The 12,188-nt window shown below is 42.0% G+C and overlaps 1 pseudogene; it reads right to left on the bottom strand.

Annotated features, from left to right (window-relative positions):
- Window positions 1–1,798: 1,798 nt before the first annotated feature.
- On the bottom strand, window positions 1,799–2,633 carry LOC110287383 (annotated as a pseudogene).
- Between the last annotated feature and the right edge of the window lie 9,555 nt (window positions 2,634–12,188).

Here is a 12,188-nt window from a genome sequence, read left to right as displayed (position 1 = left end):
TGCCATATTTAAATAAGCTTGCTATAGAATGCTTTTGTCAGTAGCTACATTTGTGATCTCTCATGACATAAAACATTACAGCCCCTGTAAAATCAAAGAAAGAGACATGGAAGAGTGTCTATTGCCCTTTCTGGGCATCTAGTTTAGGCTGATTCTCCTTCCAAAGTTTACCTAGAGGGGTTTAGCTCAGATCTTAGAACAGCTTTCAAGCAGGAGCATTTATTCCTGGATACCACTTACCCTATCTTTAAAAGGGAGATGGCTCAGTTATAAAGCAAAGGTCTATCCATTCTCTAAAAGCTGGAACTAAGCGAACTCTCAGCAGCGGTATTTGAAAACTGTCTTTGATGCTCTCAGCTCTGCAATTCCTAAATCTTAAGTCTAATCACACCAGCCAATGCATAATGCTGGAGAACTACTTAGAAAAAGATTGATATAGAAAAAAACTGTCAAATCTATGAAGCTCAGTAATCTTATAAATTAATCAGAGTCTGAATGCCCACTTCTCAAGGATGTTATTATATATATATATATATATATATATATATATATTCTCTGAAATCTATTCTAGCTGTGACTTTGTTCCCTAATGAATTTGATGGTTTTCTTGCTGCTCTATTAGGTGAGGTATTGTAACTAGAGTTTCTATTGCTGAGACAAACACCATAACTAAAAGCAACTTGAGGAGAAAATGATTTGTTTCATTTTACACATCTTGAGCCACACTTCATCACTGAAGGAAGTCAGGGAAGGAACTCAAACAGGGCAGGATCCTGGGGATCATGGGAGAGCTATTCCTGCCCCTCACCTGCCACAGCACTCAGGAGAGATGGCTTTGCACTTTGTCTGGGCAGTACAGCAGAACTGACCCTTTTGGGAGGGGTGCAGGTGAGCTGGTTCTGAGGAAGAGAGTAAGGGTGAGCTGGCCCTGCCACTCATCTTCTGTTCAATGGTCTAAGTTGGGAGAGCTTTCCCCAAGGGCATGAGAGAAGGAGAAATGGCCCTGTCCCTTCACTGTTTGTAGCACTTGACAGAGCAGGCCATGTGTTTTGCCTGAGCAACACAGTGGACACTGGCCCTGATGGCAAAGGTACAATAATCCAGGTGTGAGTGTTTTAGAGCAGGAGAGCTTTCCCAACCCCTCACAGGGTGCAGTACTTCGGAAAGTGAGACTCACACCTTGACTAGGAAGCACAGTAGAGCTGGCTTTGGAGTCATGGGTGGAGCAGGCTCTGAAGGCATGAGAGCAGGAGAAATGACCCTGCCTCCTACTGATGGTGGCATTGGGTGGCCTAGCAGGATGGTGGTGGACAGCTTACCCTGGTGGTGCAGATAAGGGAGAGCTGGAGTCCTGACAAGCTACATTATCACCCAGGCCCAGATTCAGTTCTCTGAGTTGACCCACCCCAAAATCTACATCAACAGCAAATGGTTGGGACTTTTCACAAGTGCCAGTCCCGCTGAACCAAAAGCAGCAAGATCTCCATGGCACAGGGAAACAGCAGGATAACTAGGAGGAGACCAGATGAGGATCCAATGTTAATGGTGTCACAGAAGCCAGAGATCTTGAACCAAATCAACATCTCATTGCAATGAACATTTGCAAGTGAAGATATGGAGACCGAAAGATATACTGTGAGACACACTGAACTATAGCTTTCATGATGAGCTGCTTTCTATGCTTTATTTTTTCTTGTTTGTTAGTCTGTGTGATTTCTTTTTTTTTTTTTAAGTGATTTTACCTTTATTCCCTTCACTTTAAGGCAATCATTAAATTTCACAGTGATTTCTGGGGTGGGGCAGAAGGAAGGCATCATTCAGCATGATGGAGGCCGTGGCCCGGCTGGCCTCACTGGGGAAGCTGGAGGAGCACGGACTGCCCCGCTGGCAGGTAGGTGATGTTCTCAGCGGCCTCCAGCTTACGCAGCTCAATCAGGCCATCGCTTGCTGTGGCCAGCAAGTTGGCGATCAGCTCAGCGGTCTTGGAGTCACCCTCAGGAGAGATGAAGGCTGCCTTCTGCTGCGCTCAGCCTTTTCCACTACAAATCTGGCTCTCTCTGCTTCCTGCTGAGCCACTTGTTTTGGCTTCTACTGTCTCTGTGAACTCCTTCCTGAAGGTCAGATGTGTCAGGGGACACATCATCCAGGATGTTGCTGCTCGCTCTGTGAGGTCATCGCTCACCTACCTGGAGACCAGCTCTCGCTGGGTAATCAATTCTCCAGCATCAAATCGAGCCACCACCGACTTGAGGATCTCTGTAGTGATAGAAGGTAGGACCCGCTCATCATAGTCCTCGCCAATGCTGGTGTAGATACGAGGAAGCTAGCGGGCCACCAGCCAGAAGAGGATGCGCAGTGTGATATTGACGTTCTGCAATTCTTTGCTACCAGTGATGACTGGTACGTTCCCTGGTCGAGAGCGGCAGTCAAAGATAATTGGTTTCTGTACACAAGGGATGAGGAAATGAGTCTCTTCCCCGACCACAATGTCCTGTACACCATGGAATCAGCCAAAGATGACAGCTCTGTGTCCAGCATCCACATTATACAAAGCAGAGTTCACCATGCCTCCTGCAACTGCCAATGCCAGGCCGAACGAAATTTCCAATGGACTCAAACACTTTGGCAGCCATGACTCCTTCTGTGGCTTCTACTCACATCTGCTTTCACTCTGACCTCCACATGAATTCCCTGGTCTGTGTGATTTCTATTTTGAGGGGGAAAGTTGCAAGGGTGAAGGGTGAATATGAAGGGCTGAGGAGATGAGTGGGACAGGGGTGCATGATGTAAAGTCTCTCTCTCTCTCTCTCTCTCTCTCTCTCTCTCTCTCTCTCTCTCTCTCTCTGTCTCACACACACACACAAATCAACATAATGTTATCCCCTTCATATTAAAAGCATTGGAGAGATCAGGAATTCAAGGCCCATACCTAAACATAATAAAAGCAATTTACTGCAAACCAACAGCCAATATCAAATTAAATGGAGAGATACTTAAAGCAACCCCACTAAAATTGGGAACAAGACAAGGATGACCATCTATTCAATGTAGTACTCAAATTGCTAACTAGAACAATAAGACAACAAAAAGACATCAAGGGGATACAAATTGGCAAAGAAGAAATAAAGGTATCACTATTTGCAGATGTTCTGATAGTACCCATAAGTGACCTGAAAAAATTCTACCAGAGAACTTCTCCAGCTGATGAACAACTTCAGCAAAGTGGATGGATATAAAATTAACTCAAATAAATCACTAGCGGTCCTTTATACAAATGATAAACAGGTTGAGAAAGAAATTAGGGACACAACTCCCTTCACAATAGCCATGAATAATATAAAATATCTTGGGGTAACTCTAACCAAAGTGAAAGACCTGTATGACAATAACATCAAGTCTTTCAAGAAAGAAACCAAAAAAGATATCAGAAAGTGGAGAGAACTCCCATGCTCATGGATTGGCAGAATTAACAGTAAAAATGGCCATCCTACCAAAGGTTCAATGCAATCCCCATTAAAATCCCAACACAATTCCTCAAAGATATGGAAAGCACAATTCTCAAATTCATAGGGAAAGACCAAAAACCCAGAATATTGAAAACAACTTTTAACAATAAAAGAATGGCTGGGGGAATCACCATCCCTGACCTCAAGCTTTAGTATAGAACAATAGTGTTAAAAACTGTGTGGTATTGGTACAGAGATGGACATATTAATCAATGCAATAGAATTGAAGATCCAGAAATAAAGCCATACACTTATGGACATTTGATCTTTGACAAAGAAGCCAAAAGTATACAGTGGAAAAAAGAAAGCATCTTCAACAAATGGTGTTACTATAGCTGGTTGTTGGTATGTAGAAAAATGAAAATAGACCCATATTTGTCACCTTGCACAAAACTCAAGTCCAAGTGGATCAAGCACCTCAACATAAAAACAGATACATTGAATCTAATAGAAGAGAAAGTGGGAAAGAGCCTCCAACTCACTGGCACAGGGGGAAATTTCTTAAACAGAACTTCAATGGCTCAAACTCTAAGATCAAGAATTGATAAATGGGGCCTCATGAAACTGGGAAACTTCTGTAAGACAAAGGACATAGTCAACAAGACAAATCAGCAACCTACAGATTGGGGAAAAAACTTCACTAACACCACATCCAATAGAGGACTAAAATCTAAAATATATAAAGAACTCAAGAAGCTAACCACCAAAATAACAAACAACCCAATAAAAAAATGGAGTATAGAACTAAACAGAGATTTCACAAATGAGGAATCTCGAATGGCTGAGAAGCACCTAAAGAAATGTTCAAAGTCCTTAGTGATCAGAGAAATGCAAATCAAAAACGACCCTGAGATTTTACCTTACACCAATTAGAATGGCTAAGATCAAAACCTCAGGAGACAATACATATTGGAGGGGATGTGGAGAAAGAGGAACACCCCTCCATTGCTGGTGGGACTGCAAAGTGGTACAACCACTCTGGAAATCAATCTGGAGATTTCTCAGAGAATTAGAAATAGATCTACCTGAAGACCCTGCTATACTACACTTGGGAATATGCCCAAAAGATGCCTCATCATGCCACAGGGCCTCATGTTCCACTGTGTTCATAGAGGCCTTATTTGTGATAGCCAGAACCTGAAAACAGCCTAGATGTCCCAAAACAGAAGAATGGATACAGAAAATGTGGTTCATTTACACAATGGAATACTACTCAGTTATTAAGAATTTACACAATGGAATAGTACTCAGTTATTAAGAATGAGGGCATCCCGAGTTTTGTGGGCAAATAGATGGAATGAGAAAATATCCTGAGTGAGGTAACTCAGACCCAAAGGACACACATGGTATGTACCCTCTAAAAAGTGGATATTAGGGAAAAAAAGTACAGAATACTGAAGATACATCAAAAACTCAAAAAGTTCAACAAACTGAAGGGCCCAAGTGAGGATACCTCAGTCCCACTTGGGAGGGAGAAGAAAGCAATCACAAGGGGGGGGGGGACCTGGGAGGGAAAGTGGAGAGGCTGGGGAAGAGGGGAACATGATCTTTTATTGGATAGGGGGAAATAATTGAAGCCCTGAGGGTCAGTAAAAAGAGTAGAAAGAGGCAACTTCAGGAGGTAGGAGGTTAGAGGAACCCTCCAGAATGTACCAGAGACCTGGGAGGTAAGGGACTCTCAGCACTCAAAGAGGGGGACATTAGATGAAATGCCTGACAGTAGGGAGAGGGAAGTTATAGAGCCCACCTCCACCAGGAAGACAGCATCAAGTGAGGGCTGGGGTTGCCATCCAACAGTCAAAACTCTGACCTATAATTGTTGCTGTCTGAAAGAATTACAGGGATGGAAATGGAGAGGAGCCTGAGGAAAAGAAGGTCCAGTGACAGGCCCAAAGTGGAATCCAGCTCAAGGGGAGGCCCCCAAGGCCTGACACTATTACTGAGGCTATGGAAGAAGAAGCTGAGGAGGAAGGCCAGTAGTAGGAGGACCAGTAGTCTCAATTAATCTGGACCCCCAAGATCTCTCAATTACTGGACTACCAACCAGGCAGCACACACCAGCTGATATGAGGTCCCCATCACATGTACAGCAGAGGACTGCTGGCTCTGGGTTCAGTCAGAGAAGATGCACCTAACACTCAAGAGAATGGAGGCCCCAGGGAGTTTAGAGGTCTGGTGGGGTGAGGGGTGGGGAGTGGGGACAGAGGCATGGGGAGGAGGTAGGTATGTGATGACGTATGGGGAGGAGGTATGAGAGTGGGCCAGGAGGGCAGTAAAATCTGGAGTGTAAAATAAATACATAAATAAATAGATAAATAAATAAAAGATTAAATGAAGAAAGAAAAATTTAAAAAGAAAAAAAGAAAAGTAAAAGCACTCACTGATAAGTGGATATTATCCCCAAAGCTCGGAATACCCAAAGTACAATTCACAGACCACATGAAGCTCAAGAAGGAAGACCAAAATGTGGATCCTTCCATCCTTCTTAGAAGGGGGAACAAAATACTCATGGGAGGAAATATAAAGACAAAGTGTGGAGTAAAGACTGAAGGAAAGGCCATCTACAGACTGCCCCATCTGGGGATTCATCCCATATGCAGACAGCAAACCCAGACACTATTGATGATGCCAACAAGTGCTTGCTGGCAGGAGCCTGACATTGCTGTTTCCTGAGAGGCTCTTCAGGGGCCTGGCATATACAGAGGCGGATGCTCACAGACAATCATTGGACTGAGCACGGGGTCCACAATGGAGGAGTTAGAGAAAGGACTGAAGGAGCTAAAGGGGTTTGCAGCCCCATAGGAGGAACAACAATATCAACCACCCAGACTCCCCAGAGCTCCCATGGAGTAAACCACCAACCAAGGAGTACACATGGAGGGACCCATGGTTCCAGCTACATACATAGCAGGGGATGGCCTTGTTGGGCATCAATGGAAGGAGAGGACCTTGGTCCTATAAAGGCTCTATGCCCCAGTGTAGGGGAATGCCAGGGCTGGGAGGTGGGAGTGAGTGAGTGGGTGGGGGATCACCCTCATAGAATCAGAGGGTGGGGGAAAGGGAAAGCAGATAACATTTCAACATATCTAATTAAGAAAAAAAGAAAAGAAAAGAAAAATGGCCTGAAATCTAAATAAAAGTATTTTTGAAATTGAGCTTCCTCTTATTAGATAACTCTAGTTTATGTTAATAAGATAACAACAACAAAGTTGGATGCAGTTAATGCTAAAATACCTAGGAGAACAAACTAACTAGGACCATGAAGATTTTTATTCTATCACTCTTTGTCTCTGAATTTATATTCTACTTTATAAAAAATGTCTGTCAATTTCTGGACAGAAAATAATTACAAACCCTCAGAAATATATAAACATAATTATCATTCGAAAGAGCTGAATGCAAACAAAGGTGGTCAGAAAATGGACGGTGCTCTGACCTTTTGAAAGAAGAACACCAGACTGTAGAGTCACCTTTCAGACACCTTGTCCTAAGGATGATGAAGAAAGCATGAGTTTATAAGGGGATAATTTTACTCACATTGGCATTGGCTCCCCTCCTGTCTAGCAAATTCCCTCTTCATATTTTTCTCTCAATATCAGCCCAAATTCCAATTTCTAAAAGAGAAAATTAGGCTGTTCTGAGGCAAAGCAAAGCATTTCAGATTTTGTAGCCCATATGAAATCTCTGCTGTGCACTGCTCCTGTCTGCCTTAGTTTTTGTTTTGTTTCATTTTACACTATTTTAAAATTGTAAAAACAAAACAAAACAAAACAATTCTTAGCTCGAGGGCCCTGCAAAACCATGCCAGATTTGACCTTCAGGCAATAATCTGTTTATCTCTGATCTTACCACCTCAAGCAAATAAGACTACCATATATCATAAAAATGTATTTGGATTCCCAGAAGGAGTGAATGGGACACAGACTACATACAGGTAAGAATTGTACAGATAAGTTGCAGCCATGTAGCAGTACAGCTGATAAAGCTTACAACAGATTTCAATAATGCACTGGCAGCAGGATAGTCTGTTTAGTAAACAAGGCTGAGGAATGTATATGCCTATGCTCAGAAGATGGAGACTAGATCCTGACCTTTCACTATATATAAAAAGGAACTCACAATTGATTAAAGACTTAAATATGAAATGTGAAATTGATATTACAAAAAGAAAATGAGTTAAATGCTCCAAGACATTGGAATGAACAAAGATTTTCTGGATAAGACTCCCAATGACCAGAATCAGCAGCAAAATCTGACAAATGTGGCAATCTGAAGAGTTTCTGTACATCAAAGGAAACAATTGAGAGGTGAACACAACCACACTGCTGTTTATATACTATGGTTACCTTTACAAGACCTGCACAGGATTGAGGCTATTGATATTTATTTCATCATGGATGGGGAGGAGGCCATGAGGTCCCATCTTTCCCAAAGGACTCTTGCTAATGAATAATTTTTGGCAAAGGGGTGTCAATTTTTTCAGCAGGGTAGCCGCTGATAAATTGCCTTTGCTCCACTAAATAACTTCTCACCCAATTTGAGCAAGTAACTCTTACTAAACTCAGTGAGCTACACATCAAAATGAGACATGAAAGTAGGAGACAAATTGTAGAAAAAAGAGTTCTAGTGGACAAGAGATGATCTATAGATTAAATGTAATCTCTTTCAAAACTATGACATTTTCATTGAAATACAAAAATATATCTACATTGTACATAGAGCCAAAGAAAGCCAATGATATCTAAAACAATTGGAATGTCCAAAAAAGCTAGAAGCATGGCAATCCAGATTTCAAATTATATTAAAAATTGATAATCAAAACAGCTTGAGGAGCTGTGCCTAGTGGTGAACAAATGTAACCCTACAATGTCTGTAATCCCAGCACTCAAGAAGCTAAAGCAAGAAGGTCAGGACTTCAAATGTACCCTCAGCTACACAGCAAAATACGATCTGAAAAAATAAAAGGAAAAAAATAGAATCAGAGGAAATCTTTGCCAGCTATTTATTTTTAAAATAATGGCTATCCAAAATATACAAGAAACTAATAAATAAATAAATATATATTGATATATACATATCAATATATATACAAAGAAGTAATTCAATGAGCAAATGATTACTTTTCAAATAATAAATACAAATTACCACTAAATATATGAAAAAGAAATGTTCAACATCTCTATCCATTGGAGAAATGCAAATCAATATAACAATTAGATTCTACCTTTCCTCATTCAGAAAGATCATATCAGGAGAACAAAGAAAATGTGTGGCAATGATTGGGATGGGATCTGATACATGGTCAGGGTATGAATTAATATAATCACTATAGAAATCAGTAAGGAGATTCTTGAACAAATCAACAATAGACCTACCGTATAATTTTGTATAAATAGCAAAGACAACAATAAAAGGAAAAAGTAACCCATGATAGAAGACGATATATCTGTCACTGTCTGTTCAAAATGTATAAAAAATTTCTAAAAGTCAGCAGCTGGGAACTACAGTAATTTACTTTAAAAATGATCAGAGTACATGGATCATCACTTTTCCAAGGAAGGAGCACATACAATTAGCCAGAAAGTACACGGTAAGATTCTTGGGGCAGGAGAGACAGCTCAGCAGTCAAGAGCCCATACTGCTCTCATAAAGAACCTGAATTTGGTTCTCAGCACCTATGTCAGATGGCTGACATCCACCTATATATAATTCTAGTTTGAGGGATACAATGTCCTCTTCTGACCTCCACACACACATGCACAATCCCACTTGCAGATACACGTACATAGACATAATTTAAAATGAAAATATGAAACCTACATGCAGTACCCCGGAAGACAGGCCTATGCGTGCACAGACCAAGTCAGCTAATATCCTGGCCCAGATCCAGTGCTTTGAGTCATTCCACCTCAACACCAACTCCCATCTATGAGCTGCTGGAGTTGGTGTACCAGCTGGCCCTAAAGATCCAGATGTCATTACTAAATAGGGCCAGGCTTATGCCCCACTGGCTGCTCCCTAACATTGAGCCTCTGTAGTTGCACCCAGAGCTACTTGCCCTGCTGGGAGGTGGACCACACTGGGCAGTGGTTCTGCCTGCCCCCTACAAGCACAAAGGTTGAGTCTAGAAAGCCGGAGAGGGCAGGGTGGTGCAAGGGAGTCCGGAGCTCTCACAGAACCTGGTCTAAGATGCATGGCCTACCTACATGCTCACCCTGATTCTGGGCAACAGCAGGATATCCAAGATGAGTCTCAGTGATGGTCCAGTATTTATGGTGTGTCAGAAACAGATAACCTTGAAGCAGACCAACGACTTATTGCAATAAACATACTTGCATGTAAAGATGTTTGGACAAAAAAAAAATACTGTGTAACACATTGCAGTTTCCAATGATGAACAAATATGAGATGGAGAGAAGGGAAAGATTGAGGAACAGAACAGTAAGTGGGTGGTGGACAGAGCCAGAACTGGGGATGTGGCAGGGGTGATAGTTTTGAGAAAGGACTCGGGGAGGTGGGGGTTGGAGGGAAGTATCTTGCCAATTAAGACCAACAGCATAGTATGCAGCAGTCTGGAGCTTGTACTCTGCCTCAGCCTCAGAACACGCTCCCCATTGCCATGGTTCTGAGCAGTAAATGGATGTCCAAGAGGAAGAATTGTTCATTTTCTGGATTAAAACTCCTCAAAAGATCTCTATGATCAATGCTGCCCCTGGAGACCACTTTAGTATCCACGGTCTGCTGCCCCAGGTCTGATGAATCCCGAGGTTCATGTGGATGTCCATGGTCCTATGACAGTCAAAAGAGCTTTGTTGTTGTTCCTGGCCACATTACCACCTAAGGTCATGTGAATGTTCACCGTGCTGTAGCCTGAAGCTACGTTTGTGTCCATGGGCCATGCTGCTGCCAGGGTCTATATTGATGACAGTGGCCTCCACTCTCACTTGAGGCCATGATGGTGTTGCCACTGAGGGCTATGTTGGGGGGGGGGGTTCCATTGTTCTACTCCATCCGGGGTCTGTGTTGATGTTCGTGGCCCATGTTACCACTGAAAGCTATACAGATATTCATAGTCTGTTCTGCAGCCTGAACCCATGTTGACATCGTGGGCTGTGCTACCAAGGGCCATGTTGACATGAGTGTCATGTGCTACTGCTGAGGGATATGAGGCTTTCCATGGCCCATGCAGCATCAGAGGACTGTTTTGATGTCCATGGTCTGTACTGCGACCAGAGACCATGCTGAGGTCTATGGCACATGGTGACAACAGAGACCTTATGGATATCCATCCACAGTCTGTGCTGTCCCCAGAAACCCTGTTGAAGTCCATGATCCAAGCTCCTACTGACTGTAAAGGCAAGGCAGTTACTTTTGTTTTGATACTGATGACTGTAGACTCACCGTTGGGAAAGAGAGACACAAAGGCTGCTGTGAAAACCCACCACATGGGAGCTTAGACAGAAAACTATCGAAGAGAACTCTTAAAAATTGTAATAAGGATACTGAAATGCAGGTCTCCACAACTGGTGGCTTCCAGAAGAGTTGTGGGTGAACAAGGACTCAGTTTTCTACAAGAACCTGCTGACCAGGATCCAGTGAGTATATTAGCAATAAAAATTGCACTATTTTTCTATATTTTTGGGGGGGTGGATGAGAAGTGGGGGGTGAGGAGGAGGTCCCAAGGAGGGGCAGACCTGGAAGTACTGTGATATAAGAGTGCTTGGAGTTCATGGTGTGAAATTCCCAAATAACTAATAAAAATAGTATGAAAAAATCTTTTAAAATGTTAAAATTCCTATGGTCACCAGAGCATCAAAGAAATGCAAATGAAAAGTATATTGAGAAATCATATTTCTCCAGTTAAAATGGATATTATCAGAAAGACTAAGTTCTGGTAAAGATGTGGGGAGAAAAGGGAAATTTTGTCCACTGTTAGTGGGATTGTAAATTAGTATAACCATTATGAAAAACGGGATAGGGATTTCCTAAAGTACCAAAGCAGATGTACCATATGACCAGCCACTTCACTGCTAGGTATATAGTCAATGGAATGAAATCAATATTTCAAAGAGATATCTTTGTTCCCATGGTAATTGCAGGACTATTCACAACAGTCAGTAAATGGGGTCAATCTAAGTGTTGATACATGACTATAAAGAAAATGTGGTTTGTCTACATATAATATTTGAGCCTTACAAAGGAAGTCATGCCAATCTGCAACAAACAATGGATCTGAGAAAATATTCTGGTAAGTGAAAGAATCCAGATACAAAAGGTCAGATACTACATTATCACCTATACATGAACACATAGAACCAGAGTTTAAGGTTATATGCCAGATGTTAAGGAATTGCCAAGAACTTGTTTAAAGTTTACAAACATTTGGTTTCTTTCTTTTTTTTTTCAGTAGAATAAAAATTTTTATTAGATATTTTCTTTATTTACATTTCAAATGCTATCCCAAAAGTTCCCTATACCCTCCCTCCACCCTGCTCCCCTACCCACCCACTCCCACTTCTTGGCCCTGGCATTCCCCTTTACTGGGGCATATAAAGTTTGCAAGACCAAGGGGCCTCTCTTCCCAGTGATGGCTGACTAGGCCTTCTTCTGATACATATGCAGCTAGAGACACAAGCTCTGGGGGTACTGGTTAGTTCATATTGTTGTTCTACCTATAGGGTT

This window comes from Mus caroli, chromosome X, assembly GCF_900094665.2.
Source record: "Mus caroli chromosome X, CAROLI_EIJ_v1.1, whole genome shotgun sequence".
Taxonomy (NCBI): Eukaryota; Metazoa; Chordata; class Mammalia; order Rodentia; family Muridae; genus Mus; species Mus caroli.
Note: the sequence above shows the minus strand (reverse complement) of the source record. Positions and strands in the feature narration are given on the sequence as shown.